A 27,153-nucleotide genomic window follows, 5' to 3' on the forward strand; every position below is an offset into this window, starting at 1 on the left:
ACTGCCTATCATGAGGTCTGCTTTTTAATTAAGAGGACTGAGAAGCAGTGACCTTGCTGTACTTTCTCTGTACAAGTGCAGAAGTAGGATTAGTGATGCACTCTTTTGGGACGTTGCATTAATTTGAGGGAGCCTTGCTTTGAAATTAGCATTATCCAACTTCAGCTGGTTTCAGTTCCGTAGCCCCAGCAGCTCATTTCACATCACTGACCCTTTACCAAAAGGAAGCAGAGCCTCCTTCATAAGGAGGTGGGTGAACATGTCTGTGAGATGGACATATCAGCTGTGACCCTGGTGTTAGGAAGGGGGCTTGTCAAAGTGTACTGCAAAGAGTGTGAGGTGTGCTTGGGCCAGCTGAGGAACCTGACTCCTCAAGAAAAATAAATTAACACAGACACTTGTGATTTAACAGGAATCCACTTCCTGTGTCTGGTGGTGTTCACAGGGGTCCCAGGACAAGGGAAGAGATGAGAATCTTGACTCCATGTTTCAGAAGGCTGATTTATTATTTGATGATATATATTATATTAAAAGAAAATTATACACCAAAACTATACTAAAGAATAGAAAGGATTTCATGAGAAGGCTAGGAAGGAAAGGAATGGAATGATAATAAAATCTTGTGACTGACCAGAGTCCTAACACATCTGGACCTGCAATCAGTCATCAAGTAGAAACAACTCACATGGACCAATCAAAGATGCACCTGTTGCATTCCACAGCAGCAGATAATTATTGTTTTACTTTTCCTCTGAGGCTTCTCAGGAGAAAAAATCCTGGCAAAAGGATTTTTCAGAAAATATGTCTGTGGCACTTGTGCTCAGTGATATGTGGTGGTTGCAAATGAAGAAGGGGCAACACTGTGTAGTAGTAGGTTTATTCTATAAAATATGGCCAAAACAACATGTTCAACCTAATTTTTGAAGATCTAATGGCAAGTGTGCTAAGCCACAGACAAGACCCCACAGCCCATTCCCAGGAGTGACAGGGAGTGTGTGGCAAGTGTGCAGTCAGGAAATGGGATGTGCACTTCTGACTGCACCCTGATCCCAAGAGTCCCAGACTAGGTTTGGAGTCAGGCAGCTCAGCCAAGGCTGAGGAGAAGTTCATGCACAAAATCCACTTCCCAGGCTGGGGCAGTTTGTGTCACATTGTCTGGGAATACTTCCTATGTCACTGTGGAGTGAGACCTTACCTGCCCTTTGAGAACCCTGATGCTGATATCAGTAATTTATTCTGCATTATCCACGCTCCATCCAGCCACTGCTTATAGCTGAATCCCATCATCCTGAGGGAGTGCTCTGGTGAAAAGCAGTGGTGGTAAAATATCTTGAGTAAAGCTTTTGACATGTGATTGCAAAGCATTTTCTGTGATTGAGAAAAATACAGTCTGGATGAATGGGCTTAAATGGGCTGGATATTAGTTGGATTACCAGGCTTAAAGGGCAGTAATGAATAGTTCAGCATCCAGCTGGCAACCACTAAGTGGAGTACAATGGGAAGTGATTTTGGGACGATATTATTCCACATCTTTATCACTGGCCTGAATGATCAGACAGAATGCATCTTCAGCAAATTTGCAGGTGAAGATGCAGTGTGTGGAAATATGTCAAATGACAGTAAAACTTCAAGTTGCAAGGAACTTGATAAACTTGAGCCTGGGAACAACTAAAATCTCACAATGTTCAGAAATGAAACAACACAAAATTCTGCACAGGGGTCTTCAAACTGCATAATTGGCTGCTACAGCAGTAAACTTCTCCTGCTTGTTTATAGGAAATTCACACCTGCAATGCTGTAGTCTGCTTTGGGTCTCCTGTCCAAGAGCTGATTGGAAAAACTCTTGCAGAGTGCTAACAAAGTTGTCATGGGCTTAGAGGATACAACTGTCAAGAGGATGGGGGATTTGAGTTTGTTTAACCTGGAAAAAGGAATCCAAAGAAGAATCTAAATGCAGACCACTTGAAGGATTTGAAAAGGGATGGAGCCAAATTCAGCTCAGTAATAGTGACTGGTGGTAAAACATTCAGCAACAGCCACGAAGTGCAGCTTGGGTGGTTGAGGTAGGTTAGTAGGAGACCCATTTTCACTAGGGGGGTGGTGCAGGCCTGGAACAGCTTGCTGAGAGAAGCTGTTGAATTTCTGATGTTCTCAAAATCCAACCAAGCAATGTATGGCTGACATGATTTAGTGTCAGCAACAGCTCTGCTCGAGGTTGGATGTTGGATTAAGTCCCTCTGGAGGTCTGTTCCAGCCTAGGTTTCTATGATTTGCTCCCCAAAGGTATGTTGACCACACAGATATGACAAATGCTAATCAAGAACAAATCATTTCCCCATCTCTCTCTCGAGGCTGTGTTAGGTAATGCTGGCAGAGTTATGTTTCGTAGTCAGTGTGCCATAAAAGTCCTGCATACAATGGAACCATAGGAAAAGCTGCTGGATCTGAAGGGATAGCTGGAGATCTAGTCCAAACTCCTTCTCAAAGAGCTATCCTCAAAGCAAGGTCAGATCGCTCAAGGTTATTCAGATCTTGAAAATCTCCGACCTTATCATCACAGAATCATAAAATTATCAAGGTTAGAAAAGACCTCTGAGATCAAGTGCAAGTGTTAACCTAGTACCCCTGTGCTCATCACTAAACCCTATACCCAAGTGATAGATGCACACACCTTCTGAACATTTCCAGGGTTGGTGATTCCACCACTTCCCTGGGCATGCTATTCCAATGTCTGACCATCCTTTCGGCAAAGAAATTTTTCCTAATATCCAATTTAAACCTCCCCTGGCACAACTTGAGCCTATTTTTCTCCAGCTGTTCCAGTGTTTAACATGTTCTTTATGAAGCACATATTGAAAAGAATATACTGTAACTTCTTCCTGCTGTCCATTTTCACTGTGTCTCTGCAAAGAGCCTGCTCTTCCTGTCAGTCACTCATTAGGACATGGGAGACTTCAGTGAATCCCCTCCATTACCTTCTGTTTTCCAGCTGAATAAACCAAACTCCTTCAGCCTCTCCCCATGGGCTTGGTGCTCCAGATCACAACAACAGCACACTGAATTCTGTTCTGTTTGCTTTCCCCAGGACCTTTCTTACAAAGCTTCTTGTTGGAATAGCAATCCCGTCCTACAGGTGATCAGTTATTCCCTCAATTCTCTGCAATTTTCAGTAATCCACAAATTTGCCAAATTCATCCAGTTTTTCTGCAGTTTTTCTGTCCAGCCATCCAGCCACAGCCCCTTGTTCTGTCTGCAAGGACACCGTGGGAGACTGTGAGAGGGCTTGCTAAAGACAAGGAGAAGAAATAACCACTTCTGTCCTGTCATTCTCAGCGCCCATCTCCTCCTCACAGAAAGCAATGGGGTCAGTACAGCAAAATTTAACCCTGGAAATCCAATTGAGCTGTTCCCAGTCACCTTCACGTCCTTCATGCGCATGGAAAAGGCTTCCAGGGAGACTTCCTGCAGCCGTCTCTGGTGAGAACTAAGACTGACAGCCAGTTCCCCCTTGACTTTTTTCAATTGGGAGAAATTATTACTATTTTTATTATTTTTATTATTTTTTATCATTTTTATTATTTTATTTTTATTATTTTTATTATTTTTTATTATTTTTTATTATTTTATGCAATCCACAGGGAAACCCCGATGGGCACAATCTTTTAAAGGTGATAGAAAGTGGCCTCAATGAAGCTGGCCAACTCCCACAGCACCATAAAAAACATGTAGTATAGAATTATATCTATAATTACATTTTCAAAGGCAGCTCAAAAATATCTTTCCCTGCAGCCAGAGCTTGTACAGAATGAAGTCAGCAGATTCAAAGCAGGGAAGCTCTCCCTCCTCCCCTTCCATATCACAATTCTTGAAGTACTATTTTCTAGCTATTACTAAGAAATAAAGGAGGATATAAGGGCTAAAAATAAAACCAAAAGGGTTTAATTTTAAAAAATAATCAGAATTTTAGAAATATATCAAAGAATGCAAAATAAGAAAAGCTTTGGAGAGAGCAAGAATAACATTCTCACGGAAAATTTTCGGAAGCCAAACTGGAAGTGAGCAGCAAAATAAACTGACCCATGAGCTCCTGTTGGCCTCCAGCAGGCAGCAGGTCTCTCTTCGTTAGAGGAGTAAGAGAAGAACAGATGAGTTGCCCTTGTTATTCCTTTTGCATAGCTGCCAATGGTGCAGCAGACAAGTGTTATTAAGTCTCCGTACTGCACAGAACTCAGATTAAAACCAGATTTTTTTTTTAAATTTTCACATATTTTTCCCCATCTTCTATCCATTCCTATTTTATTTCTCCCATTTTCTGTGAAATTGGTTGATTTTCTTTTTCCCTGAACTCTTTTTACTGTGCTTTTCCTCATTAAATTTCTTTTTAATAGCTTTCCTGGCATGCTTTTTGGTTATTCTGTGGTTCCCAGAATATTCTGGGTGCAAGGATATTCTGTGGTATCTCCAGCACAGCATTCCACCTGCTGGCTTGTCTTCTCTTTTACAGTCTCCAGACATACAGACTCATGGGGCACTAATGCAGATAAACTTTATTGCATGCCTGGAGCTCCTCAGCATTATTGTAACACAAAAAAATAATACTGCACCATAATGGTTAAGAAAATGTATTCCTATTACAAAGGAAAGTTACTGAGACAGTTTCCTAAGGCAACTTGCAAATTCATCAGTTGGGAGACTCTGCAGTTAGCTAGCCAATCTTCAGGTCTGGACAGACAGAACTAGTGAAATACCTCTGATTATTTCTGCACAGTCTCTTTTCCTGATTGTTCAGACAGCAGAAAAATCAGTCAAATCCTTCTTATCCTGTCTTGATTTCTGCCCACCTTCCAAACAACTCTACTTTTGTTTCCCATTGGAAACAGATTTATCAATCCCCCTTCTGCCTCCTGAGCTAAATCCCCTCCAGGATCAGGCCTGAAGTTCATTCCTCACTCTCCAGTGTGCACTCACAGCCATGAGCTGCAGCCATCCTCCCTCCCTGGCTCAGAGGGAGTTGCTGTTCTGTTCCCTGAGCACTGCCAGGATTTATGGGAACAATCTCTTTCACTGCCTTCTGTCCCATTTTAGCACCAGCCTCAGAGATGGAGACCCAGAGTTTGAGAAACATCCCTGTCATGTGTCAATATTCTCCTTTCTGAGATTCTCTTTCAGTTCCTGCTCTCTTACACATCAAACTTCAGGAATGACAGTTTATGCCAGACCTGCCAGGGCTCTTTCATTCTGTGCAGCACAAGTGCTGCTCTTGATTTCAGCAGCATGTTAAGTTTTCAGACACCTTCAGCTTGGTCTGTCATGCTAAGTGTCCCCATAAACACCTGGGAGCCAGCTTTATTGCTTCCCCACCTTCTAAGATCTCCTCTATATGATAACTGCCAAAAAAAGAGCAAGAATTAAGCTCTGCCAGCACAACATCCTCATTTCCACGGCCAAAAGACTTTTGTTTTGGAGGAGATGTGTCGTTTCTTCTCTCATACTGACCTATAGATACTTGCAGGGCAGGAAACCAGGCAGCATCTGGCAAATATGAGAGCTGGGGCACCTGAACCAAAGTGGTGCTAATGTCCTCTGCATGTCACATTACCTGACTCAGCAGGGAGATTCAGTCAACATTTGAGTGCGTGTGGAAAAGTTTGTCCTGCGTGCTCAGGTACAGGATGGATAAACAGGGCTTGTCTGGGCAGCCGTCCACATTGCTGCACATCCATCAAAGCTCTGCTCTTCACCTTGACTGCTACAGAGCCATCAAACCACCAGGCTGCAGAAAGCCTCAGCTCCCTCACCAGAGCAGCAGTCCCAGCCCTCATCCCTCCCAGTTCCCTGGTGACTGCTAAAAAACCTTCCTGCAACCTCCTCCCACAGCACAAGCAGCCCATGGGGCACTCAGGGAGAAATACAACTCAGAAGCCTCCTCCCTGTGCCCAGATCCCTGAGGATATAAATTACTGCATATGCTCTGAGCTTCTCCACCACTCTCAAAGACTGCAGGAAGAACCTCCCATCCACAGCTCTCAGAGGAGCCAGTTGCAGATGATGAGGATGCAGGATCTGTAGAATTAGCAGTGCTAATGCCAGGTGCTAACACAGGGGAAGAACTGGAATTGGCAAACCTTTCTAGCAAAGGGGTTTTCCTGCATCAGTCAATGTGTTAAATACCAAAGAAACAACATTTGACTACAGGAGGAAATGTTTGTTTTATAAACTAAAATTCTTTCTTTATTGCAAGAGAGATACAGTTGTTTTCCAGCCTCCTCTGATTCCTCAGAGAATCATAGGGGGTTGTTTCCATTTTCTGGTGATGCTGATTGTTTTTCATCTTCCCAGAAATATGTCTGTTAAGTTCTGTCATCCCCTTGATGTGCAGTTTCTTGGCATCATTGTTCAGCAGTGTGGTTTAATGAGAGGGAAGAGCTGGAGTTACCCACTGGCACATGCTCTCAGTCCTTCTCCAACTTCTCTTTAGATTGAATCAACTTCTGTTATGCCAGATATTAAATTGCTCTGAATTTTATACTTGGCCAATTCTATTATTCTCTTTCTTGTATTTTTTTCAAAAAACAGTTGGCTACTCGAAGAAGGTCTTATGCTGTTTGCATGGTGTATAGGTTATATACTGTGCACAATGAATGTAGTGCACAAATATCCAATCAGGTCAACAGAAACCAGTAAATGGGAATTGGAATATATATAACAAAACAGCCAAGAGTGCCAGTGTCACTAAAGAAAACCCTGGTGCCAGAAGAGGGACAACAGCCAAGGGGGACCACAGCCAAGGAAATGTCCCCAGACCATGAAACACGGTGGAGTCACAAACAGCAGCCCTTTGGTGTTTCTTCACCCCCACTAGGAGTCTCCTTCCCCCATGGAAAAGCTGTAGGTCAAGTGTAAGAATGGCTGTGCTGGGACATGCAACAGGGATGGGCATTGTGGGTTTAGGTTCTGCAGCTGGGACATTCCTGCTGGGAGCAGTTCTGCTCACCTGCAGCAGCTCTCACCTGTGACCTCCTGGGGATGAGCATCCTGCCACTTACAAGCCACGTGGAAGGCACTAGGACAGTGTGAAGGACTCCAGGAGTGGCACAGATCAATAGATCAATGCTCAGCAGCAGGAGCAGCACGATGGAAGGGCTGGCTGCTCTCACCCGCAGTGCAGGCGATGCTCTGCTGCCTCCTCAGCAGCTGCCCAAAGCAAGGGAAGGCTCTGCTCCCCGCCTAAACTGCCTCAGACCTCACTGAACCTTTGCAGCACCCTAAACCCACACTGAGCTTGCTGATGTCACTCGGCTCTGTACTCTTGTCCTTTCCCCAAACTTGCAGCAAGCCCTTCCTTTCTTCCTGAACCAAGTCTGCTGCCACAGCAGAAGTGAGTTTTGTCATCCTTTGGATATCATCCTAAGGCAGTTTATCTCATTCCTGCCTGCAGTGCTGAAAAGCCTTGAAATGGCTCCTCTCCAAAATGAAGCTAAAAGGGTATTTTCCTCTGCTGAGGAACAGAGTGAAAGATTACTGAATGGCTCCTGCAATTTTTGTTGATTTCGGCAGGGTGGCTGCTTGAAGGGAGTACCTTTGCCAGAGTCTCCTGCAAGGACAAGGAATCCTTTTCCCTGTGTATGCACCCTCAAATTCAGACAGTTTGACAGATTGGGCCTCCCCAAAATCAAATCCCACAAATTATAGCATTTGTAGGTGATACAACTCAATACCTTAGGGGAGAGTCAAATGCTTTTGCTTCTTCAATCAATTCTTTTTCTACTACATTGCACTGGATCTTATATAACAACTATTTAACTAGATAAAATCCACCCAAAATGTTCAGTTGAAGGAACAGAAAGATATTCTTCATGACAGATGAAATATTTTCTCAACCTTTAGAAAATGAATCTGAACTGCATTGCAAAAAATTTTTAAGTAATTCTGAAAACATCAAAACTACTCTTTCAACAATTTCTCCTTGTTCTTCTCTGAGTTTTTAAATTAAATTTTCCTAGACTCCCTGAAAAAAAGCCAGCAAAGTCAGTATTTTTAACCAGTCTTGTCTACCTTAGAGTTTTTTCCACCTGCTCTAATACTTGATCAAGACAAAATATGTTATGTGCAAATTTCAAAGGGGACTTGAAATTATGTTATGAAGCTCATTGGAGCCAATTTTTGAGGCCAAACACTAACCATGCATTCAGCTAATATTCAAAGAGTGACTCCATGGTGCTAAAAGTACTGAAGCAAAGCATCACATCCCTGCTGTGTGACAGACCAGTCTTGCAAGAAGGGCTCCTTCCAAGTGGCACTGTGCATGAGGGCTTGCAGATTAACACCTGACACAAGTAATCAGGTTGGAAAATTGCTGCTACTGTAATTGAGATGTTCAATTGCAACTACTGTTGGAGTTATCGCCTCCTCTTGGCCCAGGAGGCAGAGAAACAGTCAGCTCTTGTACTTGCAGCTAGCATGGAAATGCTAGCATGGAAATGTGCCTAGCATGGAGAGCTGCAGTGCTGCTCCTTTGTTTCCCAGAAATTAGAGCTGATCTTCATGGGAAAGGTGTCACAAAAAGATGCATGGAAATTTATCTATGAATCCAGAGGAGACTGTCGAAGTGAATATGTCTGAATCAACCAGTATTGGGACTGATGTTCCATTGCCTTCCAGCTTTCCTTGCCTATTCATAATTTCTAAAAGCTTGGTATATAAACGAATCTGGAAAGAGAAACTTGTTGGGAATTTTTATTTGGTAGCACCCTCCTCTGGCAGTTGCTCAGCCATCTCTGGCTGTAAGGATCAAAGCAAATGAGAACCACAAATAAACTGAATCTGATGGTCTGCTTTAAAAATTCAACGAGGTCAGTCAATTGATCATCACATTGCACACATCAAAGCATTACAGCATTACAGAATTACTAGTTAAAACTATTTTTCAGCCCTTCATTGAAAAGCAGCTTGATGGTCTAAGTATATCAGGACAACAATCTTGTCTCCCCTGGCTCTGCAACACAAGCATAACCTCAGCCATTTAAAGTACATGAAGCCCTATGCATGCAGTTAATTATAAACAGTGTTGAAATGGAAGCTTAAAAATGGAAGGTCGTGTTCCCTTCATCTGAACATTAAATCCCTTCAAGATCAGTCTGCCCTAGATAGAAGTGGCTGCATTCAGCTGTGTGGTATCTGTATTACAAAATGTTCTTTGAAACGATCCGGCGGTGAAGGGAGTTTGACTTGTACTTTGCCAGAGAGCCAAAGCAAAGAGGAAGGGTTAGGTACACAGCCTCTGCTAAGTGCTCAGCCAACAACACAGCTGTGTTTGTCAGAGCTGCCTGGCTGTTCTCAGGGCTGTCTAACAGAGAGCTCCTCGCTTTATCCCCCGGAGATGGGATTCCAAGGAAGGGCAAAGCCCATGAATCCTGGGAATAATGCCTGTAGCCATTCAAATACACTCACTGCACTCCCTGGTATGTCAGGGACCACTGGAAGGATTTATCACAGCCACCCTACTTTAAACTAATATTCAGCCACAAATGTAAAATACTGAGAGTCAGAAGCCTTTGCCAGTTTTCTGTCATTGCAAATTGACACTGGCCAGAATCCTTTGATTTTCCCCAAAGGTCAACAACCAGCAGAAAGCCGTGCCAATCCTGACTCCAGATCATCCTTGGAGAAGGGCTGGCTCTGCTCCCCCCTGCAAGGGTTTTCAAGCATTGGGTTGGTGTGCACAAGGATGTTTTGGAGTCACCATCCCCATAAGTGTTTAAGAAATGCCTAAACGTGGCATTTAGTGCTATGGTTTAGCTGGTGTGGGGAAAGCTGTTCAGTCAAAGAACTCCATGATCTTGAAAGTCTTTTTCAACCCAGCTGATTCCATGATTTGCTTTCTGCTCATGTTAGCCTGGTCAGTGTTAGCTGTTTCTCATGGTGTTAAGCTGCCAAAGACAAATCCCATGAACCAACTCCAGCAAATCTCTGCAAATAACTTTTCTGGTCTGACTATGCCACAGCCACCAGCTCCCAAAGGACTGTTCCCTCTCACTAGAAGCTCTTTGCACCAGTTTTGCCTGCATCCTCTGAGGGGCTTTAGGGCCTGCCTGGGGTCCACCTACACCTCCCATGAAAAACAACACCAGAGACTGTGGGTGCTGCCTGGCATCAGCTGTGCAGCACAGACACTCTGGGTTTGTGGAAATAAACCTCTTCCTGAGATTCAGCCCTGTTCAAACCAGCTCAACCCATTCTTCCTCACACCAGAAATTACCCTCAATTATCTCTTGGGTGAACTGAATAAAGAGGCTGCTGCTCTTGCTTCTTGTGGAGTAGGTAGATGGATCTTGGCATGGCCACCTGAAATTGCAGTCAGATACTTTTCCTGGGGTTAAATAATACTTTTTAGTTCAAATTTGGTTTCTGGTTTCAATGAAAACCAAAAATGTGTCATTCCACTTCAGTTTACTCTTTGTATGATGTTTTTAAGAGTGGCAAGGTCTACTTCAGACCTTGGACGGATTTGTGTGTGCTGTACATATGTAGGGTTTCTTGGGAACTCTTGGAAACTGTTTTGACCTTCAGCTGCAACACCAGACTGTTCTGTATCTCTCCTTCCACTTTTACAACCACAATAGTAGCCCTTTCCACCAGAAACCTGTGCTTTTGGAAGCACGCAAATCCTCTCCAGACATCAATCAAGTGTGATCAGTGAAAAGCTCCATTGCAAAAGCTCTTGTGCAAAGAGTAGCCATCACCCTTCTGGGACAGAGCAAAGCCAGGGCCTAAAGGAGTATGTGAATATTCCCAAATGCTGCCTTTTAAAAAAGGGAAACAGCATGAAGCACATCGCTGACACAAATCAGCAGAAAAGCAAGCCCAAAACAATGATGAAAATTTGTGATTCAAATTATGCATGTACATGGGAATCAGTAGGATTAGATACCTTGACAAGGAAAATTAGTGCTGATACCTTTTGCAAAAGTATTTTTTGCAACTTCTGCTCATATTTGACAGAAATTGGTGCAACTCCTATATTACAGTCTGATCAGAGAGGCAAGAAAACAGGATTTTACTGACTGGTCCCCCAAGGGCTTGGATGAGCATCAATTTTACTTGGGCAAGCACATTTTGCAGAGTCAGAGCTTTGCTTTTTGGACCTCATTGGCTGTTTAGCTTTACTCTCTCCCTTTTCTGCTCTTGGCCAAAATTTTAATATGCACTTGTCATCTAAAATTCCAGCACCATACTCATCTGATAAGAGTTCAAATGATAAAGAAGGTACGATGAAATAAATCTAGCACTCTGGCAAAAATCAGAATTGATAACGTGGGATAAATTGATAACGTAAAAGCTAAATCCATCCCTCTTTGAGTCTCACTGTCATTTCAAGGCCCACCTGGGGTTGTTATATGGGATGGCTTTTAGGTTGGGTGAAGTTTATGAGAAGAGATTAATAAGCATCTATTGATTATATCTAAGCAAAGACAACTACAATACACTCATCTAATTCTTCCCAATGGCACATGGATTTTATGACAGTATGTATTAGCTGATATAATCTTAAATCAAGATAACATTAGATCCTTAGTTAGAAGAGGTCTGATTTTTGAAAATCCCTTTTATAAAAATTCCCAAGTGTGAAGGGACGACTAAAACCAAACCCATCCACAAAGGAATCAACACAACAGAAGAAAATCCAGTCTGATTTTTTTTTTTTTGTCAGCTCCTAAATTGCCTGTCTTCATTCCATTTCCTACCCCTTTTCCCATCAGACACTGTGAGCTTGCACTCAGTGGAATCATGAGACTGGAGGTGATTCCAGGACACTCGAGGTGTCTCCTGCTCAGTCCTTCAGTCCATCCAGCCTGAAGGTATTTGTGTCATCAGAGCCTGGAAGAATGTGCAGATGCCTACAATTCCCTGTGCCCAAAGACTGGTGACTGCAAATGACAGTGGTAATGATTTCCTGGCAATCAGAGCCAAGAATGAGTCACCTGCTGGTTTTAAATGGGACAAAGAAAACCAATCGTATTTCAATCCGGCAGGTGCTGGAAATTGCACACTGGGGTAAATCAGTGTAAAAGATTAATTTATTTTTTTGTGGTTTGTTGATGCTTCTGGAAAGTAGAAGTTCAAGGAAAAAAAAAAGAGACCTTTGGCTGAACTGAAACAAAAAAACTTCAGATAACTTTTGCTGCTTTTCAAGTCAAAATCCAGAAATAAGTATAATTTAGATTCTACACTTGTTTCAGCTTTGGACATTTCTCCAATGCTAAATCCAAAGAAATCTGAAAATTTATATAATTTTGGATCAATACTATTTTGGCCATTGTTATTAAAGAAAGGTGACTATTTTCTAATTACATTATTAATGTTGTTTCAGAAACCGGGCATTTGGAAAACTTTGTGCAATATCATGAAATCTGACGGGGGTTTTTTTTGCAAAGGAAAAAGTATGAATCTGAAACATTTTGTCCAGTTTCAGTCTGGGACATATGTGATATATATTAAGATTTCCTGTTACTCTAGTTAGAAAATACTCCTTCTGTTTTAATCATTTGAATTTAATAGCAAGGCTGTGCCTCAAATACAATGTTTTTTATAAAACAGCGCTTTGGCTCAAGGGAAACTGTCTTCATTTTAAGTGTGTTTCTGCAGGCAGAAGTTATTAACTTCTGTTTTCCATAAAGTCAAACTACATAAAGCATTGAGGGCAGCACACAGGAAACAGCTTTGTACAGGCAGAGCTCTGAGGAGTCCATGTCACAGAATCCATCCTGTGTCCTAATCCCAAAAGGACAAAAACAGCCTCAGCTCCTAAAAGTAATAGCTCATATTCTTTAGTTCTCAGATCCCTGATTCAGTGACTGCAGCAGCAGCAAAAATTGCAGCTCTCATACACGTGTTCTAAGTGCAGGTTAGGAATTGCAGCTGGAATTCTTTCGGGGGGATGTTTGTAATGCACAAACGTCTGTCTAACCTATCCCATTATCTCTGGGATTGCAGAGGTAGTACTGCACTTCAAAACTAGTTCATGAGAATATTCTACAGAAACATGAAAAATGTTTTTAGGGCTCTGAGGAGAAACTCCTTCCCCCACCCACAGCTGAAAAAGTGCTATTGTCTCATTGATGATGTCTTGTATTTGCAGAGTGCCCCATGGCAGGAAGGAATGATGAATCTCCATGTTCTTAGAAGGCTAATTTATTATTTTATGATACTGTATTATATTAAAGAAAACTATACCAAACTATACTAAAAAATACAAAAAGGATGCTTACAAAAAGCTAAAAAAAAAACCCACAATGAAAACTCATTACTTCTTCCAGAGTTTGACACAGCTTGACTGCAATTGGTCATTAAGTCAAAACAATTCTCATGAAACTAATAAAACAACTACCTGTTAGATAAACAATCTCTAAACACATTTCAAAACAACAAAACACAAGAAAAATAAATAAAATAATATTATTTTCTCTTTTCTTTGAGGCTTCTCAGCTTCCCAGGAGAAGAATCCTGAGCAAAGAGATTTTTTCAGAAAATATGACAATAACAATGATGGGAATAGCTGGACCAGAAAAGCACAAATGAAATCTGCTATCAGCATTGTAATTCACTTCTAAAAGGGGCTCTCACTCAGCAGCCTTCTTGATAGTCTCTGCATGGCACTGTGTCTGTTTTATGGAGTGTAGGGCAAAGCTGAATATCTGGGACCTGCCCTGCAAGAACTCCTCTCTCTTGAGAGAGAAACCCTTGCAGACCCCAGGTGTGGCAGCACGGATGTGTCTGTGAGACCTCACAGCAACATCAGGCTGCACATCCAGCACCTGGGCAGGGCATAGCTGCATCAGGAGGATCCTGGCAGTAGTAACTAAGGGGATCCTCTGCGAAGAAGAGCAGGAGAAGGAGCTGGAAACCCCTAGAAGAGCTGTCACACTGGTAAGTTCTGCCCTTGGGCAAGCACAGCACCCACTGAAGGTAGGAGAACTTTTTTTAAGGGACTGGCAGTTCATATTGCTGCAAAAATTAAATCCACGCTGGCTCACCAAGTTCTGAAGGAGAATATCTTTAGAAAATTTCCTATAAATGTTTAATCATTTAATCTTGGATGGCATTTAATTAGCAATCTAATTAACTCTTTTGTATTTATCACTCACAGAGGATCTTGGCACCTTCCACAGCAGGGTAGGGGATCACAGCATATACCAGGGGAGTTCCTGGGCAGGGAAAGTCCAGGGGAATACCAAGACCCTCCAGAAACTCTCCAGAGCAGCTAATGAGGCTTTGGGGACTAATGGCATCCACCCCCCACCCCTACCAAGGACAGCCCTGGGCAGGGACACAGGGCCAGTGCCACGGCTCAGGATGGCAGCTTGTGTGGCCTCTGAGGCAGGAGGATGTGCAGAGGGGGCAACCCTTTGACAGAAGGACATTCCACTGGCTGACTGGAGAGACTTAAAGCCCACATAACTCAGCAGCTGAGCACCTTGTGTGTGTGACCTCCTGCCCAGCCCAGGGCACTTGCCCTGCCCTCCCCTGCAGGCAGAGCAGTGGGGAAAGGCTGCTGCTCTGCCCAGGGCTGGCCAGCACCTCCACACAGACAGAGCTGCTGAAGGCAGAGATGGGATGAGAGATGTCCCACCAGTGCCCTGGCAGACAGAGGGAACAGCTCTGTCCTGGGTGCAGCCTGTTGTGGCAGCAGCAGACCCGAGGCAGGGGGATGATGTGCACTGACTCCATGGCTGCAGAAGGCTGAACAATTGCTTCATTAAGCTTTGCCATCTCAGAGTCCCTGTGGTCAAGATGACCCCAAGGTGTTAGAAAGTCTCTTTTTCCCAGCCCCAAGATCGAAGAAGGAGTCAGGATTCTTCAGCTGTGGTTTTCAAGGTTGTTTATTCTCTCTTGTCTATAACATTCCTTTTCTGACCTGCTGAGGTTTGTCTGGCAGGTCTGGTTGAGGCACACTGACCGCCCTTGGGGCAGAGTTATCTTTTTATACTAAAAACTATGTGTACTTTTTTTACAATAATTTTCCAATGCCTATCACCTATGTTAGACAGTTGGTTTCTACTCTTAACCAATCCCAAAGTGCTGCCATCACCCAGAAGATGGAGGCTAAGAAGAAGAAAGAAGAAGGACAAGACACGACCAAATCCCTCCATCTTGGCTTCTGAACCCTCATTCTAAAAACCCTAAATTCTACTTTTCTATCTTGTGACAAACTATCTATCATTCTACTTATACTCTCGTGGCTTATAAATCCTCATATAAAGTTGGTAATTGTTTCCATGGGTTAAAATCAAAGGCACAGGTGTCTTTGACTTCGTGCCAAGGTCTCTGAGCCCCCTGAGCAGGGGCTCAAGACATCCAGGGCAGCCAGAGGGTTGTCCTGGGTTCCAACAATGCTATATTAATTGTGTTGTGTTATGTTGTGTTATGTTAATGTAATGTTATGTATTACATTACACTACACTTCGCTATACTACTAAGAAAAACCCATCACCCTTGCCAGGCAGTCTGATACACACGTGGGTCCAATTGGTCAATGAATCAAAGCACCATCACCAGAGTCCAATTAAGAAACTACCTTTTGGTAAACAATCTCCCTAACACATTCCACGTGTGCCTAACAACAGGTGCAGAGATTAAGATAAGAATTGTTTTCTCTGAGCTTCCTCACAGCTTCTCAGGAAAATCCTGGGAGAGAATTAAGTGTCTCTCTGTTCAGAGAATATGTGAATACCACAGCAGCCAGCCCAACAAGGGAGGGGATTGCCCACCTCACCTGGAGCCCTGGGGGCAGTTTTGGCTGCCACAACATAAAAGGGATATAAAGGCATTAGACAACATGCAGAGGAGGGCTACAAGAATGATGAAGGCTCAGGAGGGGAAGCTTTGTGAGAAATGGCTGGGGGCACTTGGTCTGTTCAGTTTGGAGAAGATGAGACTGAGGGGAGCCCCCACTGGAACCCCCACTGAGGTCTTCAGCATCCTCAAGAGGGGAAGAGGAGGGCAGGCACTGATCTAGTCCCTCTGGTGACCAGTGGAATGGTCTGAAATCAGAGGAGGTTTAGATTGGATATGAGGAAAAGTTTTCACCCAGAGGGTGGCTGGGCACTGGAACAGGCTCCCCAGGAGCCGATCACAGCCCCTGACAGAGCTCCAGAAGCACCTGGACACTCTGAGTGTGTGAATGGTGTCACTCTTAGGGGTTCTGCCCTGTGCAGGGCCAGGAGATGGACCCAGTGATCCTCGTGGGTCCCTTGCCATTCAGGGAGCCCTGTGGCTCAAGGCAGAGCTCAGGCTGCAGGGAGGGCCTGGCCCTTTCTCCTGGGGCAGGCACAGGCAGCAGCCCTGCCTGCAAAAGCTGTGCCCAGGCAGACACACCTTGCTTGACCCACCTGGTGCTCTCAGCCCCTTGGCTTCTTCCACTCTTTTGACACAATTCATTCAAAGACACAAGGTTTTCAAAGTAACTAGTAGCTCCCAGAAAAACATGAAAAGGCAGAAATTCAGAAATTAAAAATTTTTTAATGAACTACAGAGGTGTTTTAATGGGTTTAATGAATTGGTATTTAAATGGATGTAATGATTGGCATTTAAAATGAGCAAGTGAATATGTAATCTAGAGTGTCCTCTCCCCCTTTCATCACTTAGTAATGAGGGGAAACTTAAAAAACATCTGCTATTTACTTACATATCAGCACAGAACAAATATCTGAGAATCTCATACATCTGCTACCAGTTTCCCTTTCACACTCTGAGTGCTTTGTCCATGCTAAATGCAAATTATTTTGAGAATTTTCATATTGAGAAGAGATGATGCATCATTTGGTGCTTGATGGTTGGAAACAAACTTCCTAAAATGGCCAGAAAGAGGCCAGTGTGACATCTATTAACCAGACAATTCCTGAAGGAGGTGATCTTTGCTATGCTAGCAGGACAACCTGTTTTGGGTTGTTGTCCTCCTGCTTATTTCATCCCCTACAACAACAGCCTATTCTCAGTCTCTGATGACTTTACACTTCAGTAGAGACTTTCTAAAGTAATTGGGATTTAATTATTTTGGGGGAAAATACTGAAGGAACTTGCAACTGTACATGTGTGGGACTGGATCTAGAAAAGAAATAAAACCTGTAATTAATCACAAAGTCTGTGTTGCTGCCATTCAGTGACTACATTGATTCAATGTTGGATTAAAAAGGAAAAAAAATAAATAAAAAGGACATGGGGACTAAGGACTGGCAATTAATCCAGGATTTGGGGTATTTTTGCCTAACAGTGAACCTGTTATTTGTGTGTTGTTCTGTCGTATCTAACCAACCTACTGTCTCTTGGTGCTCTGGGAAGAGAGAGTTTGGGACTCAGAGTGATGAAGCAATTTCCTGATGTACTAATTTATGGGAAAAGACTGACAGGTCTCTGCTTCACTCCACAATGTTTTAGCAAGACCCAGGCACTGGGGTGATCAAATCAGGTCTCCAGAAAGACATCTGATACCTGAGGAGGGACTGTCATGCATATCTTATTTATAACATGGTATTTTCTACTTCATCTAAATGAGACTGTACTGCATGTGCAAATTGCTCAGTGCCTGGAGGCCAGAGAAAATAGCACCAAAACTTCTTCTTGCTAAAGGGATGGAAATTACCTTATTTGCTTTCCAAGGTTTCAGGAACCTGAGAGAGTGCTCTGAAATATATAAGGACATAACATATTGGCTTTAGAGGCTTCTGATCTGCCCTGTGCCAATGCCTAAATACATCACAGAATGACCAATCCTAGATCAACATTCCTGGCAATACCCTTATGCAGAAATAAAGTCTCAGCACTGCTCTATTTTCTGCTTCCAGACAGAAGGAAGGCAGATTTTGCTCAATAGTTAACACTACAGTTGATCTAAAAGCAGGTCTGCTACCTCATTGCAATTCAGGTGCCCTTCATCTTTCTGACACAGCCTTTGTTCTCTTGTATATTTCTGTGTCCCACGAGCTGTTTGCAAACCCCACAATGATCAGCAGTAATGAGAGGAAAGAACAGAATCAGCATCGTTGGGTCTGTCTCATAAGGAGCCAGGAGACATTTTGAATGTAAGCCATGTTCTTAAATCTGCAAACTGCATGAAAAAGAGAAGAGGAGAGAAGAAGGAAGAAACTAGAACAGTCAGATCAAGATCAAATTCCCCAGCATTAGAAGTTTTTGCTCATGCCAGTGAGTTTCATACAAAGACTAATTAACTTGTCTGAAAAAGAGACACCAAAGACTATACATCAGCAAAATCTGGAGGTAGCTGTATTTCTCTTCATGTTAATTCTTGGAGCTTGAATAATCTGGTTTCTGTTTCAATGCTTTCAAAGACAATTTTTTATTTACCATATTTCACTGATAATTATTTCATGCAGTAACTTTTATACAAGTGGTTGCTGGATGATTATGCTCCAGATGTCTATTAAAGTTGATGAATGTATTTTGGTATTAGCATTCCGTAGAATGTAAAACAGTTGCAAAAGGACAGATGGCCTCTTGTAATTACTATTTCTGTTAATTATTTATATTTCTCTTTTGTCTAGAACTCCAAAGAGATGAGAAGATTGCTGTGTGAGGTGCTGGTTATTCCCAGTGAAAGGGATGGTTCCTGGACAAGGAAAGAGCAATTTGATAGGAAAGAGGGAGAGAAAAGATTTTTTTTTTTTTTTGTTATTGTACAGGTAAGTTGTTGAAGAATAAACATGAGAAGACCTTGGCTGCATTTCTAGCAAACCAATCAGCACCAGAGATTTTCCCCTGAATCTGAGATAAAATGTGCTTTTTTGTGTCCTGTAAGACCTGGCACGGATAAGGGGCAGGAACCACAAAACTATGGATAAATGCAAAGAATAAATTTATTTTAATTGTCAAACAGGGGATCCCTAAAGCAACACCCAGGCAGAGGCACACAGATGAGAATGCAGACGCCATGGAGCTTGATCCATGCTGAAAGACCAACAAACTTGCTGTTTTCACCTGTACTCCAGGCATCCACACAGGTTTAATTTGTTGCTGGGCTCTGTTTTTTCCACAGCAGGGCAGAAATCACATGCATGTTTGATAGGGTGCCTCTAAGCCTGCCAGAAGCTTGTTATCTAAACACAGATGTTCTGTTTGTCCAACAGACAAGGCCAAACAACAACTAACATAATATGTGTGGGCTTTGACACCTCAGCTGCAAGTCACTTGAGCATGTTTACAATCTTTCTTGCTCAGCTTCCATTCTTTTCCCACATGGTCCAACTCTTAAACACTCTTAACCTCCAAAGATGCCTGAATCAGTGTCTGCCTAATGCTCACTTTCAAATTGTGCCTCAAAGTTGTCTGGGAGAGCCAGACTGGGGAAAAAACCAAGTTTCAACAAGTTATTTAATGATTTAAAATAGAGAAGGCTGAACTGGAGTGCCCCAGTTTTACCCTATTTGTGCATGATGCTGTAGCACCATTTTAGCATGGGATCAAATTGACACATTGACATCTGCAAAGCAATTTTCTACTTAGATGTTCTTAGTCTAGTGGAAATACCATAGAAATACTTATCCCACTATCTAAGGGAGTAAAATCAGATTTTTCCTGCTTTGGCAAAAGAACTAATGCAACCAGACCTTCGCCTTCTGTTTAGAATTAGCAACAGCACTGAAATCAGTATTTTTTTGTGCTTCTGAAGAAGATGAGATGATCCCAGATGTAATTCACTAAGGCAAGTTTGGCGTACAAACTTCATTAAAGAAATATTTTTTAAAAGATACATTTGGGAAAATAAATGGGTTCTATTTAGACACTGAAATTGGACCAATTATCTGACCTCCTTTCTGCAACGGCTGCATCCACAATGTTTTAAAAAGTAGTTTTTAGAGTTTTGACAAAAAGATAATCCTTTAACCTTTTCTTGGAACTGGGATGAATAAGAAAGAGAACATCTCCATAGATGGAGATTCCAGATCCTCTGCAGGAACCTGTGAAAAAGTTCTGATCACTCTCGTAGTAAAAAATAGTTTCCTTATATTAAGTTTGTATTCTGCATGTTACAGATTGGATCCACAGCTTCTCATACTGTCACTGCACAGTTCTCTGAAAAGTCTCTTGGTCTTCTCTGCATCCTCCAGTGAGAGTGTTCCAGGTTGCAAGGCAAGATGTATTCTATCACCATCTGTATGGCAGTTGTCTTGTGTCAAGTGGGCAATCCTCCTTATCTCTCTCTCTGAGTGATCACAATCACTCCTCCCTCGGGAGGGGACATCTGCTGATAACAGGCTATTGAATGTCACTGCATGGCTGATAAGAACTACAGCATCCCACTGGGAGATGTGAGCCCAGGGGGAGGAGCCAAGCATTGCTACCCAGATATAATCTGGAGGTTCTGACACACCAGCACAGCTTCTCCACTGGACTCCCCAGAGGGACAGCAGCTGCTTCTTCTTCCACGGATCTGCAGAGGAAGAATGCACCCTTTTCTACAGGACCCCCCTGCTCCAACAGAACCACACCTGACACTTCAGGAAGACTGCAGCCCCTTTTCCAACTGGACTGCTACCAACACCCTGACCAACAGGGTGGGTTCAGGTTGGGTTCTAACTCTGTCAGCGTTGTTCTAGTGTACTGCATTGTTTATTTTATCTTTTTATTTTTCTTCCCTATTAAAGAACTGTTATTTCCTGCTCCCATATTTTTTGCCTGAGAGCCTCTTAATTTAAAATTTATAGCAATTCAGAGGGGTGGGGAGGGTTTACATTCTCCATTTCAGGGGACGCTCCTGCCTTCCTTAGCAGACTCCTGTCTTTCCAAACCGAGACAGAGAGAGACAGCAAAAAAAAATGACCCCTGAATTACTCTTTTTAATTCACACAGAACAAACTCCGTTTCCTCTGTTTCTTCTTTTACATCTGGCTGTGCTGCCCCCCATCCATCCTGAGGGTTCACCTACCCTGACTCCATCCAGTGAGTTCCCTCCACCAGTATCTCCACGCCTGTCTTTCCCTGGGGAGCTCAGGACATGCTTCACCAGTTGGGTGTGACAAGTGCTGACTAGAGAGAAGGATCAGTTTAACAATGCATGATGGCTGAACTCTGGCTGATGCAGCCCAGGAGGGGATTGCTGTCCATGTTACAAGGGCACATTGCTGGTCCCTGGTCAGCCTGTGCCCCACCAGGACCCTCAGCTGCTCATCTTCAAAGCTGCTCTCAGAAGTCCCAGCCCCCATCTGGTGCTGGGGTTACTTTGTCCCAGGGGCAGGACTTTGCTTTTGCCTTTGTTGAACTTCACGAGGCTCCTGTCAGTCCATATCTCAGCCTGGCAAGGTCTCCTGGAATAGCAAATATCTTCTGCAAATGTGCTGAGGGGACAGTTCTGGCACATCATCCAATTCATTCATAAAGTGGTGAAGCAGTAACCACTGGTCCCAGTGTGGATCCCTCTGGGATGTCACCAGGAGCCAGCCACCAGCTGGACCTAGCACTTTGAATCACTTGCTGTTCAACATTTTTCCTTTTCTAGTTACCTCAAATCTGTTCTGAATAAGGAAAAAATTAAAAGGAAGAATTCATTTCCTGATTGCAACACAACATATGTGAATAAAATGATCAAAAATATGTCTATAGCAATAAGTGGCCAGCTCTGGATTAAAGAAGTAAACTGATATTAATAATGTTTGTGTTAGGTTCTGTTTCCAGTGCCACTGCTGATTGGATAAACTTGGATTAATTACACATTGAGATTTTTTTTACTTATAATGATAAAACTTTTGAATAAACCAATTAATATTATTGACAATATCAATATATTAAAGCTGTTGTGATACTTATTACTAGTCTACAACTAGTCTTTATCTAGTTCTATAAAGTCAGTCAACTCAGACTAAACTGAATTAGTGGAGCAAGCCAAATAATCTTAGGATGGTGCATTTCTGTCTGTGAATTCCTCTGGAGGTTCAGTTAGAAAACAGTTTCGGTGTATGTGAATTCAGCATCAGGATTTCAGAGCAGTTCTGTAAATACAGAGCAGTAATGTTCCTCAACTTTAACGTTGCTTATGCTGAAGCAGAACATCGTTGGTTTTTTTATTTCCTGTTATTATCCCTATTTGAATGGTATAGGGAGACCACAAGAGAAAAGCACCCTGCTGAGTTATTGCATAACCTTAAGAAAATGATCTGTCCTTGTCTGCACAGAAGAGGGCTGATAACAAAAGCCCTTCCTGGGAAATATTCAAGCACATTCCTAAATATATCACAAGGATGAACATTTGCCATCCATAAAGTTAACTACATCTATAAATCAGTTATAGTAACTGGGCTCTGAGGGGTGGGTGTGCATTCTCTTCACCACCTTAAAAGCTCTGCTTGTGGCACAAATTATGACCTAATTATAAACACAGTATAAAACTCTGGTGCAAACATGTCTGTTTTCCTCCAGCAGAGCCCCTGACAGCATCCAGGAGCAGGGGCAGGGGTGCTGCTGGTAGCAGGTTTCTTGTTAGGACACCATCCTCTGGTCATGCTTGATGTCATTTCCATTATATCTGACTCCTATCACTCCTCCAGGCCAGCACCAGAAACCTGCAGCAACAGCCAGACATCCCATTGATGTGAGCCAAAATTCATTTTATCAAACTGTTCATTGTCCCATGGCATCTTTCCTGAGTTTTTTCTATTTGCTGCTTCTGAGTGAGGACATTAGGGGATGTCTTTTTGAAGGGAGCATCTGGTTACAGGAATTTTCAAAGCAAGAATGAGGCAGTAGCAGCCACATTGCACTGCTGCCTGTGAGAACTCCTTTTAAGTGAACTCCATTCCAGATCCCAAAGAGCCCTTTCCTGCCTGTCTTGCCTCTTAACTCTGTTCCTCTCCTCTCCTTCTCCAGTGCTCTGTCACTTCTGTTTCATGCCACATTTATTAGATTTCTTTTAGAAGCACTGTCTGCTCAAGTGGAGAAATGTAGTCGCTGTTCCCTCCACTATTAATTTTAATTCATCTTTAATGCTTACACAATTCCTCCCTTCAATGGTTTGGCCTATATGTCTATTTTCCTTTGGATCAAAGACCTTCCTTAAATCCATTCCCATACTTAATAATCCTGTTTCATTTTCTTTTGGCTTTATGATGAATGTATTTTCTGGAAAATGAAGACAACAGACCTTTAAAAGTTGCTGTCTTCATCCCAGTCTCTCAGACTGGCTTTCTTTACACAGGCTGACATTTAAAATGTATGCTTATATGTTGTATGTGTACACAAACAGACAAACATATCTTTCTGAAACACAGCAGGGTTAGAAATCCACCACATCTTAGGTCTGGTCTAGCAAGCCAAAAATAACCAATTCTTTCATATTTAAACAGGGTTTTTAATAACAACATACTTGATGGCTTGATTGCTTTTAGGACTAGTCTTTCTTGATTAACTTTGATTCAAATTACTGGAAATTTCATGTTGTTATGGAGAGCTTTGGGGTCCACCAAGGGAAAAGATTTGTGACTTGAAACAGGATGATAACTCAGCATCATGTAGGAGGCAGCACTATTGCTTAGACATGCTAGAGGTGTGCTAGTAAGAGAAAAAAGAGAAAAATTGCCAAGGGAAATGCCACGTGGGAGTGGAAGATAATCAAGACAGCATTAGACTCCAGCCCATCTCCTTTAAACTGTGTAACTATAAAGGCTACTTTCTAATCGCTGAATTAGACTGAAGATAAAAACATAGGCTTGCCTCCCTGTGGAAAAAAAGACTCTTTCAGGAATTCCAGTCCCAGGAATCGAACACTGAGGAGTCTGTCATCACCTGAAAATGAATTTCAGAAAGACCAGGTCCATCTTTGGAGGATCACTCTGAAGCTTTTAAGTACTGTGTTCACCCACTCCTATGGGGGCAGTAAACATTGTGCCAAGTTTTCACAGCCTGCACTGGAACAGCAAATAAATGAGTTTACCATCTTCTTTCTTTGCCACCACAACAGGGAATGATATTTTCCTATTAACCAGTGTGAGGGGTACCTGGCCAAAATATTACACAACACTGATATAAATGTTTTAGTCCAGAAATTAGTGCCAGTAGAATTCTGTACAATGTTTAGACCAGGCAATGGAAGGGAAGGCCAGTTAAATAAGACGCTAAAGTCATTAAATGTTTCTATTATAAATATTTATCTTTGGAAAGATAAACACATTGCTATTCCCTGATTGTCATCAGCTATTAATTGTATATGTGATTGCAAACACACTTCTGTTGTTTCCCATGCATTTTGTACTCTAAAGGTTGAGAACGATTGAAAAGCAGTCAAAATTTATTTCCAAATAGCTTGTTCACTAGACAGATTTCCTTAATAGCTTTTTCCTTGGAAGGATTTGAAATTGCCCCATATCAAACATTGAAGCAACCATCTCAGAGATGAATTTGAAATATTGAAGATGAAGGGGGCTCCAGGAAGTCTTCACAAACTCGTGGATGGGTGATCTTGCTGTATAAATTTCCTAAGTAACCACATATGAGCAGAAAAATGCTGATTTCAAGCAATAGTAACTGCCCATTTTTAGCAGCGTGCTGTCAGCAGCAACACTTGCAAGCAAATGCAAACTGTGTAAGAGTATAACAAAAAGCTAAGTAAATGTCATTTGCCCCTCATGGTCTGCCTGCCACTGTCAAGAGCTCTGCAGCAGCACTTCTGTTCCATATAAGGTATGCCAGTGACAGTATGGTCATCCTTAATATAATCAATATTAATTATTAGTTCAGTGGTGAGCCTGATTGTTTTCACTCTATTTTACAGCCTTTCCATCCCCCAGTCTTTCTTTACTTGACAGAACCATTGGCCCCCAGCAACACCAGGCTAAATGATGTCTCTGAAGCCACAGGAATCCTGTCATAGAGGACTCCCAAGTCATGGAAATGAACTCTTGTATGGAACAGAACACTGTAGGTGCTTCACCAGGCATATTACACCACGTGGTGAATGTCCTTTATAACTTTCTAAAATCAGTGCTCTGCCATGGCAATCTCCTGGCTGCCAGGTAAAACTGGGTGTAGGATATGTACCTAAATTAAATTTTAAAAACCCCTATCTTATACACATTCCAAATATAACTGCCAAATTGGATGATCAGATAGAGAGGACAAAATCAATTCCATCATCCAGCAGAGAATTAGGTGCAGGACTCGAAAATGGTTGGTTGAATAAAATATTGAAAGGGCTTGGATAGTCTCTGGTTGGTTGGCCTCTGTCTTGCAAAGTATAATTGTGATTGTGGTGATAATTGTGATTATGATACTTGCTTTAAGCTGTGTAAAAAATGGGATTGTAAGTGCAACACAAAGAACAAATGTGATGTCTGTAAAACAGCAAAGTGAGGCCTATGAAGGCTGGTGGAGAAAATAAACTTCAAAACCCCCAAAGGGGGGAAATGTTTCCAGAGGGAGAACTATTTGCCCAGATGGTGGAAAATGCAATGTTTGTTCCATAGGATCACACTAAACACTAAACAAAGAAAGGAACAAGAACGTGCTCTTGATAACCCAAGTGTCTCACAAAACAGTGAACCAGACTAGTTATGCCAACTCAGCCCAGTATTTGGGAAGTGACACCAAGTTCATGGAGAACTTTGGGGTTGACAAGCACCAAGGAGCACTGGAGGGACCTTGGGATAAGAGAATACACAGGCCAAGGGGAGGGCAAATGTTGATGACTTCTGAGAAATTATTGCTATATACATCCTTCTTCTGGGAAAACTTATGAATATGCATGTAAAATATAGTATTTCAACAGGATCTTTTTCTGTACTCAGCATGTGCAATATGTGGAGGTATCCTTGGGCTGTGTTAAAGAATTCTTGCTCTTTAATGCAACATTGGTGATGAGGAGTTCGTTCTGCCAATTTCAGCAACACCTTAATGCCACATCTGCACATCTTTTAGATATCTCTAAGGATGGTGACTTGACCACTTCCCTTAACAGTCTCTTCCAATGCTTGACAATGCCCCTTTGGTGAAGAATTTCTCCCAATATCCAAACTACACTTTCTCTGGCACAGCATGAAACAATTTCCTCTTATCCAACTGCTTGTTACTTGAGAAGAGATTGAACCCCAACTCGTCACATCCTCCTTTCAGTGGTTGTAGAGAGTGGGAATGTTCCCCTTGAGCCTCCTTTTCTTCAGAATAAACACCCCCAGCTCCCTTTTGCTGCTGCTCATCAGACTTGTCCTCCAGAGCCTTCACCAACTTTGTTGCTCTTCTTTGGACAGGATGACCACAGGTTTCTGGAACAGGGAATAACCACTCTTGCTTTGGATTTGAGAGGCACAAGGACAGTCAGGAGTGCTGTGAAATAATGAGGAGAGCTTGAAGGGAAGGCCAAAACCTCAATCTTAAGCTCAGTGCAAGCTTGGCAAGTCTGTGGAGGGAGAGGACAGAAAGACAAGTGTTAGACTGATACATTTTCTTTACAGTAGTGGGATCCCAATGTCCCTTCAATTGTGTCCTTAGCCAGTTCACTTTGCTAATATTCAGGACTTTCAGGGGGCTTTCATTCATCTTTAAATGACCTCTCAGCTGCAAAAGAATCATGCAGCCTGCAAGTTAATCAGTCACATCTCAGCAGTGTATAGAGCAGTAAAGCCCAGGAAAGCTTTGTAAATTCACGGCCATGGAATCTTGACACTTCCCTCTCCCACCCTCTAATTGGTGCTTCATCAGCTGTATCTACTCCCCTCCCTGAAACAACAGCATTATTAATTGATATTTTCCTTGGAAGGGATTTCTTTGTGAAGGTGACAATGTCTGTGTGTCTGTTTCTGTGGCTGCTTATCAGAGAATTGCAATGCCAGCGGAGCATTGCTGAATGCTGGATAAGTACACAAGCTGTATTTGGAAAAAAAAAAAACCAAACCAGATTTTCACATTTACAGAAACATTTTTTCTTATCATTTTGTTTGAACAGTGTCATAGTTTACCTTTATTTATGAAAATAATAACTGTAAGTTTGTAATTAAAAGAGGTTTTGTAAACAAACACCAAAACTTTTAAATTCCAAAACCTCTAAAATGTTAACAGGAGGTGTTTTGAAGTTTTTTCTCTTGATTTTTGAAACAAAATTTCATCAAAGTCAATGGGGCTTGATGGACAATATTGAAAGTATTGACTAAAGTTTCTGGA

Source organism: Fringilla coelebs (genome assembly GCF_963513975.1).
Source record: "Fringilla coelebs genome assembly, chromosome: 3".
NCBI classification, from domain to species: domain Eukaryota; kingdom Metazoa; phylum Chordata; class Aves; order Passeriformes; family Fringillidae; genus Fringilla; species Fringilla coelebs.